This window comes from Macaca thibetana, chromosome 11 (genome assembly GCF_024542745.1).
Source record: "Macaca thibetana thibetana isolate TM-01 chromosome 11, ASM2454274v1, whole genome shotgun sequence".
NCBI classification, from domain to species: Eukaryota; Metazoa; Chordata; class Mammalia; order Primates; family Cercopithecidae; genus Macaca; species Macaca thibetana.
The window spans coordinates 103,438,885-103,450,818 of NC_065588.1; the positions used below are offsets into that span (position 1 = coordinate 103,438,885).

Consider the following 11,934-nt stretch of genomic DNA (forward strand, 5'->3'; position numbering starts at 1 on the left):
ACATGGCAGAAACCCCACCCACCTCTATTAAAAAACAAAAATTAGCTGGGTGTGGTGGCAGGTGTCTATAATCCCAGCTACTAGAAAGGCTGAGGCAGGAGAATCACTTGAACCCAGGAGGTGGAGGTTGCAATGAGCCAAGATTGTGCCACCGCACTCCAGCCTGGGTGACAAAGAGTCCGTCTCAAAAAAAAAAAAGAATGCTTTGATGAAGCAGTAAAAATTATTAAATTTTGTAAATCTCAACCCTTCGAGAGATATATATATGTATACACACATACATATATTTTGACGGAGTATCACTCTGTCGCCAGGCTGCAGTGCAGTGGCATGATCCCAGCTCACTACAACCTCCACCTCCCGGGTTCAAGCAATTCTCCTGCCTCAGCCTCCTGAGTAGCTGGGACTACAGCGTGCATCACCATGCCCAGCTAATTTTTTAATTTTTAATAGAGATGGGTTTCACCATGTTGGCCAGGATGGTCTCGATCTCTTGACCTCATGATCTGTCCACCTTGGCCTCCTAAAGTGCTGGGATTACAGGTGTGAGTCACTGTGCCTGGATATATACATCTTAATAACAATATTCCTTATGATGGAATGGGAAATATACATAAGGCACTTCTACTGCATGCAAAAGTATGATGGCTGTCCTAAGAAAAAAACACTTTGCAACTGAGTTGTAAGCTGAACTGGCCCCTTCTTTCATGGAACACCATTTTTACTTGAAACAATATCAAAAAAACAAATTATTGCTCTATCAACTTGAGAGTTTGGCAGCTATTTCCTTGAAAGTGTACAAAGAGAGCCTGTCACTTCCAAAAAAGTAACTGACAGTATTGTTGTCACTTGAAAAAACAATGGGTTTTCAAGCAGAAGTTAGAATTTTTCAAAATTTGCATCTGCAACCATAAGCTTGATAGCTTCCCATACTTAACACTTTTCTAATGACATCACAGGTGACAAAGAGTATGGTTTCTGACTAGTGTAATAAAATGTATCAATTTAGAAAATCTGCATAACTCAAATAACTAATATTTCCAATTACCAATGGATGATGTTTAAAAAATGGATAAAAAGATCCATTCTGAGTACAAGAAAGACCAATGGATTTCAATATATGAATAGCAAAGACCAGAAATGATTAACATGGTTTCAGATTCTACATTGTAATGCTTAAGAAATAACTATTTGTTAAGTTTTTGTGTAATATCAAGGAAGAATATCCACAGCTACATTAACAGCTATTAAAATATTCATTTTTTTCCAATTACACATTTGTGCAAGGTCAGTGTTTTTCATATTCTTCAATCAAAGTAAATACAACAGATAAAATGAAGAAGCAGATATAAGAATCTAGCAATTTTGGATGAAAGTGGACAGTAGAGTTTTTTTGTTTTTGTTTTTTGTTTTGTTTTTGTTTTGTTTTGTTTTTTTGAGATGGAGTTTAACTCTTGCTGCCCAGGCTGGAGTGCAATGGTGCCATCTTGGCTCACTGCAACCTCTGCTTCCTGAGTTCAAGTGATTCTCCTGCCTCAGCCTCCCAACTAGCTGGGATTACAGGTGCACACCACCATGTCCGGCTAAGTTTTGTATTTTGAGTAGAGACGGGGTTTCACCAGTAAAGAGGTTTTTAACACTGTAAAACAATGCTGCTATTCTCATTAATTTTTTGTTTGGAAAATACAGTTATTTACATTAAAATCTTATTTATGTTAACATGCAATGAGTTTATTTTTATTATTTTTAAATAAGTTAGTAAGTAAATATTTTTAAAGTTCTAGTTTTAATTTCTAATATTGTGAATGTTCACAGGTGCTGTAAACAAAACTCCCTAGAGCTATCAGTAATTTTTAAACATGTAAAAGGGTCTTATGACTAAAATATTTGAGAACTGTTGTGCTAGGAGGTGGAAAAGCACCCCTCCCATCCACTGTAGAAGGAAAAGGGTCAGACCCCAAATACGGCAGGACCCACTAGGCCTGTGACTAATTACCCAGACTTCCCACAACCTCTTTCCTCTTGATAAAGAACCAGTTCTGCAGCTTTTAAGAAGTCCTGGGTGATGTCTGACTCAGTTGTTTGTGGGTCTATTTAGAAGGTTGGATATTTGGAACCTTTGTTCAGTGTTAGTTGTCTTTTCCTGGAGCTAGGAACTTTCCCACTCATTACTGTAAAATAATCTTTAATGGTTTTGCAGTATTTTTTTATTTCTTTGTGGGAGAGTAGTTATTCTGTCACAACATTGATTTGACCTTATTTTAAAATATTCATTACTGGCCGGGCGTGGTGGCTCACACCTGTAATCCCAGCACTTTGGGAGGCTGAGGCAGGCAGATCGCAAGGTCAGGAGATGGAGACCATCTTGGCTAACGTGGTGAAACCCTGTCTGTATTAAAAAATACAAAAAGTTAGCCAGGCATGGTGGCACTGTAGTTCTAGCTACTTGGGAGGCTGAGGCATGAGAATCACTTGAACCTGGGAGGCAGAGGTTGCAGTGAGCCGAAATCATGCCACTGCACTCCAGCCTGGGTGACAGAGCAAGACTCTATCTCAAAAAAAAAAAAAAAAAAAATTCATTTTCACTTTGGTGTGACAATACAGAGAAGTCAGAAGATAAGGTGGTGTTTTGAGGAGAGCATGGGCTTTAGGGTAGAATCCCAATTTCACCATTTGCGGAGAAACTGTGGGCAAATTATACAACTTTTCTAACCTCATTTTCCTATCGGTAAAATAGGATGCAAATAACTGCCTTTCATGTTGCTCAGAGATAAGGTATATAATTCATCTCACACATGATAGCCAATAAAATGAACCATCATCATGATCATGATTATGACCGTGATCATGATCATCATCATTATCTTAACATAGGAGGTGGGAATTCCTGTTGGAATCCTCTGAGATGAGCAACCTAACCCCTTTTTGGTGCTCTTACTAAGTTTTTAGATTTCTCTCTGAATGCCAGGTAACAGCATATCCACTAGATAAGATGAATTTCTATTATCCTTTCCCCCATTCTGTCATGATAAAGAGGAAATATTTCCATCATGATTGAAGGGCCATTTTCCCTGAAAAGACTGTTTTTTCTTACCTCCAATTCCTCCAAGACAAACACCCTCCTTTGAACTTACCCCAACTCTAGACCGTGGTGTGGGCCAAAATGGACCCCAAATAAACCACCACTGGGTACTATGTTTGGCCAGTAGTGGAAAAAATAAACAGCTGGTTGAATTTTATAAAGTAAGATTGCTAAATAAAAAACGATGTGAAGCTGCAAAGACTGTTCTCGTGAGTATTTTTCTTTATTTTTTTAGATAAGAGCTCCAGGAGGTGATTTTTATGGAACCATGCATGAAAATGGTGTGTTTCCTCATGCTGCTAAAATCGAAGCCCTGGGTCCCTTTCATAGCAGAGGGAGGCAGATTAATGAGTTGGGGGGACGTGGCTGCTGCCTCTCAGCAGCTGGCTCAATTACCTCTCCTGCTCAAGCTGTGCTTTGGGTCTTGAAACACAAGCCTGGTGGAATTTTAACCTTGCTGGAGGACTTTGTTCCTTCACTGAGGCTGCCTACTTTTAGCTTGAATATATCCTTCACTTCTCATAGACGGGTTTGCTGGAACCATGGGTGTGAGGGAATTACCCAGTGAGTGCCCTTTTAAAAACAAGGAAAGTAAATGAGATCATGAGGATAATAACAAATGAGAAGCTCTGGGAAGATAAATAAGACCCATTTGGGGAAAGGATATTAGTAATATGTACTTTTGTTCTAAAGAAACATTTTGGTGCGAGAGGCAGTTTGTCCAAAGAGCTTGGTCAGAAATCATCTGAGAGCAGGTAACAGAAACCCACTCAGATTCATTCAAGCAAAATGCGTATTTAATATGAGGCATTAGGTATACCTTATGATCCCAAATGCATACAGGACAGCTGAGAATTAAGAGGTTTCGATCTCTATGGCTAAGTGTAGGGTCCTAAACCCTGGTTGCCTGGCTTCAAATTCTGGATGTATCACTTATACTATATGATCTTGGACAAACTACTCATCACTCTGTGATCCATTTCTTCTCTCTGTAAAGCTGGGAAAATAAGAGAACTCACATCTTAGAATTGTTGTAAAGTGAGTATATATACATAAAGTGTGCAAAATGTGCCTGAAACATATTAATCTCTTCATAAATGTCAGCTATCAAAACTTTCATAACAGCTATCTTACTTCAGACCAACTTTCCCACTAAGGACAAATAGAAAAGCTGTATGAAATTTTAAAAATTAATTTTAGGCCAGGCTCAGTGGCTCAAGCCTGTAATCCCAGCACTTTGGGAGGCCGAAGCAGATGGATCACTTGAGGTCAGTAGTTCGAGACCAGTCTGACCAAAATGGTGAAACCCCGTATCTACTATAAATATAAAAATTAGCTGGGTGTGGTGGTGCACACCTGTAATCCCAGCTACTAGGGAGGCTGAGGCAGGAGAATCACTTGAACTCGGGAGATGGAATATGCAGTGAGCCAAGATCATGCCACTGCACTCCAACCTGGGTGACAGAGCAAGACTCCATCCCAAAAACAAAAAATAAAAAATAAAAATAATTTTAAAGACATTGGAGAACTGCCAAGGCTGGGAGGACTTAAGAGCCTAAGATCACAGAGAGAAGGGAAGAAAAGAGCTGTGAACCTGACGTTCTGTGTTGCTTTTCCCCACAAGGCATCTGCTAATTGACAAGGATTACCTTAGATACCCAGAATCTGGACAGAAAAGATTGAAAGGTGAAGAGTTGAGCATCTCTATTGGCACACTTATGGAGCTAAAGGAGACAAAAATTGGAGTTTAGGGTCAAGAAAAAGGAACCATGACATTTACTCAGTGTTTTCAGGTAGAACTTTCAAGGGTTATAATCTAGAAATATGGATTAACTAGAAACGCAACAACCCTCATAAAGACTAATGCCCAGTTTTGAATCTGTTCATTCATTGACTTAATTAAGGTGAGTCAATCTGCCTTTACCTAGTTACTTGCCAGAAGCAACAGTTAATAATCTTTGGAGGAAGATAACATAATCAACAGCCTGATGTATAATATCTCATATTAAATCTAAAATTACCAGATTCACCTGCAGATAAGACAAAATGTCCAACAACCATGAGGAAGAGAAAGCCAGACAGTATAAAGAAACCAATAGAAAATAAAGATACTGGAGTTAAAATAGACTTTAAAATAACTGTCATAAGTGTATTAAAGAAATTAGATGGTGGTATGGTAATTTTCAGCATGGAATATAGAACTATTGAAAATGATCATATGAAAATTCCAGAACTGAAAAATACAATATCCAAAATAAAAAACTTGACATACGAAGTTATCATTAGTTTAGAAAGAGCTGAGATAGGATTAGTGAACTGAATAATTTGTCAGAAGAAAACATCTGGACTAAAGCATGGAGTGACAAAAGAATGGAAAATATGGACAAGAACCTAAGCAACATGTGGGACAGAGTGAAAGTTTGAACAAATAAGTAGTTAGAGCCCCAGAAGAACAAGAGGAATAGAATGGGGGAGAAACAATGTATGAAGAGATAGAGGCTGAAAATTTTCCCAAACTGATCTGTTTTTGCAAAACAGATCAATAGAATGGGGGAGAAATGATGTATGAAGAGATAGAGGCAGAAAAATTTCCAAAACTGATCTGCATTATAGATTCAAGAAGTTTTATGAACTCCAAAGAGAATTAATGAACAGAAATCACACATAGGTACATGGTAGTGAAACTACTCAAAAATCAAAGAAGAACATATCATCTTAAAGTCAACTGAAAACAATACATATTACCTTTAAAGAAGAAATACTAATTTGATATGATTCAAAAAAAATGGGGGTTTAACTATAGCTAGGCGGCCGTGTGGGGTTGCTTATGGCTGTAATCCCATCACTTTGGGAGGGCAAGGTGAGTGGATCATCTGATGCCAGGAGTTTGAGACCAGCCTGGTCAACATGGTGAAATCCTGTCTCTACTGAAAATACAAAGATTAGCCAGGTGTGGTGGTGGGTGCCTGTAATCCCAGCTACTCGGGAGGGTGAGGCAGGATAATCTCTTGAACCTGGGAGGCAGAGGTTGCAGCGAGCTAAGAGCGTGCCACTGCACTCCAGCCTGGATGATGGAACGGGACTCTGTCACACACGCACACAAAGAAAGGAAGAAGATAAGTGAGTGATATCTTTAAAGTGATGAAAGGTAGTAGTTATGACTCACACTTCTGTACCCACTGACAATAACCTTTAAAATAAAAGTAAAATGAAGACATTTACAGACAAGTAAAATATGAGAGAATTCATAATCAGCAGATGCTTCCTAAAAAAATACTAAAGGGAGTTCTTGAGGCTGAAAGTAAACGATACACTGTGAAAGCATGGAAATACAGGAAAGAACAAAGATTAATGGAAAGCATAAATATGTGGGTATATCTACATTAATATTGAATATTTATAAAACAGCTATATTAATATATATGTGGTTTAAAATATTTTTAGAATTAAAACATATGAGGGTATGAAGTATTCATGTTCCTTGAATTGTCCAGGAATTGACAAATTTTATTCACTGATATTAGGCTTGGCTGAGTCTATCTGTGCAGTTGTCTTCAGGGCAATCACTGAAAAGAATAGTAACAATAGGTAAAACCTTGTTCATGGTAGATGGAATTATTAAAATACATAATGAATCCAAAATAAGGCAAAAAATGTACAAAAGGGAACATAGAACAGATGAAATAAAGAGAAAACAATTAGCAAAATAACAAAATTAACCCAAATATGCAGATAATTCCATGATTTGCAAGAAGACTTAATACTCCAATTTAAAGTCAAAGATTGTCAAACTGGATAAAAAATGAAATAAAACCATATTCTTTTTACAACATACACTTTAAATACTAAGATACAGAAAATTGAAAGTAATAGGATAAAAGAAAGTATGTCATGTAATGCCAACCAAAAGAAAGCTGTATAGTTATATTAACATCAGATAAAGCAGACTTTAAGGCAAGAAGAATTGTAAGAGATAAAGAGAAGTGTTTTAAGATGATTAAAAGGTCAATCCACAGGAAAGTGGAAATATTCTAAGTTTATATGAACCTATTAACAACACCTCAAAATATATAAAGCAATAAATACAGAGTTAAAAAGAGAAACAGACAAATCCAGAAGCATAGTTGGAGATTTTAACATATCTTTCTCAGCAACTGATAGAACAAGCAGGCAAAAAAGTCAGCATGATTATAAAACATGGCCTAGTTGATATATATAGAGCACTACACCTGACAACTGCAGAATACAGACTGTTTCCAAGTGCACATGGACATTTACCAAAATTGACCATGTACTGGGCCTTAAAGCAAATCTCAACACGTTTTAAGGGATTGCAATAAACATGTTTTCTGACCACAGTGGAATCGAGCTTGAAATAAATAACGATGGGCCACTACAATGTCTCTAAATATTTGGAAATTAAGCAATATACTTCCAAATAATCAACAATAAAATCACATTGGAAATCAGAAAGTTTTTAGAATGGAATGGTTATGAAAATATGACATATCAAAACCTGTGGTCACAGCTAAAGCAGTGCTTAAAGAATATGTATAGCTTAAAATGCATATGTTGGAAAAGAAGAAAGGCTGCAACTCAATTATTTAAGTATCTCTTAGGAAGTTAGAAAAATATCCAGCAAGTAAAACCTATAGAAGGTAGAAGGAAAAAGGTAATATATATAAAAGTAGAAATTAATAACATTGAAAACAAATGTACAATAAAGAAAATCAACAAAACCAAAAGTTATTTTTTGAAATGACTCATAACATCAATAAATCACTTGCAAAAGAAGAATAAAAACAGGAAAATAAAAAAAGACACAGATTTTAGAAATAAAAAGGAAATATTATTATAGGTCCTATGGGTATTAAGAATAAATTAGAGACTGTTAGAAACAACATAAGTCTATTTTTAAATTTGGAAATTTAAAGAAAATGAATAAATCCCTAGGAAATCAAATCTTAACAAAACTGACACATGAGAGAATGAGAAATCAGAAAAGCATTCTATCTATAAAAGAAAATTTAAAAGTCTTTCTATACAACCTCTTGGGAAAACTTTTTGCAGTACTGTAAAGCTGAATGTATTCACACACCCTAAAATCCTGCAGTCTCACTTCTAGGAATATATACTCAACATAAAGGAAAGTATATGGACACCAAAAGACAGGTACAAGAATAAACATAGCAGCATTATTCTTAGTAGCAAATGAGAACAATCCAAACATATATCAGCAACCGAATAAGTAAATGAAAAATGGTAAATTGATTCAATAGAACACTATATAGCAATGAAAGTGAATGAACTATTTCTACATGCAATAAAATGGATAATCATAAACATAATATTGAGGGAAAGAAGCCAGATGCAAAAGAATATGTATGATGTGACTACATTTATGTAAAGTTCAAAAATAGGCAAAGTAATATGGGATACTGGTCACCTTTGAGAAGGATGGAGGGAGTGGTTATTGTAAGGGTGTGTAAGATGCTGGCAATGTTCTGTTTTGATCCAGTTGGCTGTTACATGGATGTATTTATTCTATGATTATGCATTTTAATATATGTATATTATACTTCAATAAGAGTTTTATTTTTTAAAAATTAGCTATTATTACTTTGGTTGTTATAAGAAACTATGAAGGAAAGCTGTCAGGAGCCAAAGCAACTTGGGTGGGTCCATACCATAATCCTACTTCCTTAGACTCTCTCGCAATTATTTGTGGAGCCTGGAACAAGTGTACAAACGGAGGCCCAAATACCATCTATAAAAATACTTTAAAGTTATCATTCAGGCTAAGAGACTGTTCAATAAAATATGTCTTTATCCACCTACTTAGACAAATATACTTTTATAATACCCTGGAAGGCCAGGTTTGAATTTAGAATTCTCAGTTTCAGAGCTGTAAAATGATGGCCTGGACAGAGGCAGTTCCCCAGCCCCAGCCCATGGCCCTCTCTTCCCAGTTCTGGCTCTTGCAATGGGCCTCACTTGCATTTCTGTGGATATGCCATCCTGCACGTGCAAGCTCCTTCACATCCCCAGCAAACTGCTGCCCTGTGGCCACCCCTTGGGTCCAGGGACACATAAACCAGCAGTGTGACCCAGCCTGGGGAAGAGACATCTGAAGCAGCAGCCTTCACAAGCTCTAGGAACAGATTCAGGGACATTTGGGCAGGGAGTACGGGGTCACGGATGACAAGAGCATGGTGTGAAAGGGTGGAGTGCAGGCCCCAAGTGGACATGTCCTTAGCCTCAAGGAGTCCTTGCTCTGGGTGGAAGGACACAGGAAACGGAGGGTCAGAGCAGACCAAGGGGCAGGGTCTTTTGCCCAATTTCAAAGGAAATTCTGTATTGTCTTTTAAAAAATCAACGATGCCCTTTCGGCCATTAGAAAAAGAGACAGAGGGAGACAAAGAGAGATTTTTAAGTAGAATGGGTGAATTCCACTCAGTGAACATATGTCCTGTACTAAGTGTGATATGAAAGCTAAAAACCTCCATCAGAATATATCCTTATCATGAATGTGGGGTTTGTGTGTGTGTGTTTTTTCTCACAATGGTATCCCTAGAGCCTGGTGCCTTAAAAATCTCAATAAATATTTTACTAATAAATCACTCCCTGATAACTGTTCCCTCAGTTATCAGATGCCCCCTGCTTCTCACAGCATGTGCATCTTGCTGGTGCTGGTGTTCAAAGCACATGTATTTTGAACAATATTGAAAAAGGAATGAAGCCTGGCCCGCCCAATGGTCCTCTCTAGCACATTACAGAGATTGGCCTTTGGAGCTGAAAGCTGGACAGAATCTCAGTGATCCTGTAGGCCAGGGTGTCAGAGCATCCAAGCACCCCAGAAGCTGAATGCGAATGTCTGAATAAGGGCAAATGTTCATTTTTTTGAGGAGATGCACATAGCTTTCATGAAAATTTCAAAGGTGTCTATGACTCCCAAAATGTCAAGAGTTCTCAGTGAATCCTCTTATTTTATAGATGATGGGTCTATGGCACAGAGAGGTGAACTCAATTCACTCTGAGCTCTATTCAAATCTACTGTTGCCTGAAGCTTCCTTCCACCACCTTATAGCAGAACTCATGCCCTCGGTTAGGGCGGGATGGGGGAGACTGTGAAGCTCTCCTTTGCAAGGGCTCTCAAATTTAGCCACGTGTTAGAGTCACCTGGATTTCTGGTATAGAAGGTGATTTTAATGTGTAGCCAGGGTCAAAACCCACTGGGTTAGAATATTTCACTAAAAAGTGTGTAATGGGGGTTGTGGGATGGAGTTTGAGTGCCAAACTCTGCTCCGAGTCTCCTAGCCCAGAATGCTGACTACAACAGTCTAGAGTTTACAAGGAAACAGATCTAAATGAAAAGCAAGTTCCACTTTGTTAGTGTATGGGCAGGTACTCAATGACCTCATCACCACTCATGACCTCATTCCTGGTACCCAGAGCTGGACCACTTGACTTCAGCTGGGAAACTAAAGTAGGGTTTCCTATTTCTTTCCCTCCAAAAAGATAGCATAGCTGGTAGTATGTAACCCACCTGGCTTACCTAGGCATGCACAGGTGAAGATGCTGGCACAAAGATGTGAGGAGAATGGCTGGGCCTGTGGGATAGAGCTGCCTTATCTCCATCACACACATGGCTACATGATCTCTTCCTTTACCAACTGTACAGGAGAGAAATAGAAGGAAAAGGAGGTTGCCTGAGTCACATCCCAGACCTTCTTTGATGGTAGGGGAAGGGTAGGAAAGTCCTGAGTTTCTACAGGAAGGATAGAGTGGTCTTGACCATGGCAACCTTACTCACTAATGAAATGTAGTCCAATCAATATCTCAAGTTCATTAGATTAGCAATTCATCTCCTATTAGATAAGAGATGAGGAGGAAGTAGAAATTAGAAAGGAAAGAGAGTGGCCTGGCATGAGAGTGAGAAGAACATGTCACTTCAACTGCAAAGAGACAATTACAATGCAGTGATGAGAGTTAAGGTCGGGGTTTCCTGGGGCCATAGTGGAAAGATCTACTAACTTCATGAGGCTAAGAGTTAGTGGACAGTTTTGTGGAGGAGGTGACACCTTCAGCTGAATCCTAAAGAGTGGAAGTTTTCCAGACGGATAGGGGAAGGAAAATTAATTTTCACACATATTATGGCATAGAGGTTCTAGTAGCATGGTATTTGAAAGAACTGTAAGAGTTGACTATGACTAGAATATAGATTGTGCAAAGATGGTATATTTGTAATGGGTTATTAAAATATAAGAGGCATATCAACCATTCAGTGAGTATTGTTTAGGATGAATAAATTACTTAGCTGGCCCCCAAATTAAAGACATTCTTAATTTTCTTGATTTGGAAAAATTCTACTAATCTTGACCAGTTTCTCTTTATTCACTAGAATCTGGATATTTTTTAAGGATAGGATTGCATTGAATTTGACTCAGTAAGAGCCATAAATACAGCATCTGACTTCTTACCAATTCTGAATTCATGTATTAAATAAGCTTTCTGGGCTTGAACCTCCACAGGAGAATCTCAGAATGACTAAAAGTTAACAAATTGGCCCTGAATAGACACAGCATCAGAAGTGAAGGTGTCTTGTGCAGTTACAGACAAAGTGTTTTGGGATCAACTGTTGATTCAAACACTGGCCAAGGTCCCTTAGGGAGAATTGTAAGGTGTTTAGAGCCAGGCAGGCCTGGGTTTCACTCTTAGCTCAACCATTATCAACCAAATGCATATAGGCAGGTCACATTGCCGCTCTAAGCCTTGATATCCATATTAATAATGTGGAAGTGATATCTATTTCAATGAATTGTTAAGAGGATAATCTGAAAAAATGTGAACAA

General features: G+C 38.0%; 1 protein-coding gene across 1 annotated transcript in view; it reads left to right on the forward strand.

The window, feature by feature from the left end:
* PWP1 (PWP1 homolog, endonuclein) overlaps positions 1-11,934 on the forward strand; it is a 753,749-nt gene that overhangs the window by 301,215 nt on the left and 440,600 nt on the right. The gene's annotated exons all lie outside the window — the stretch shown is intronic.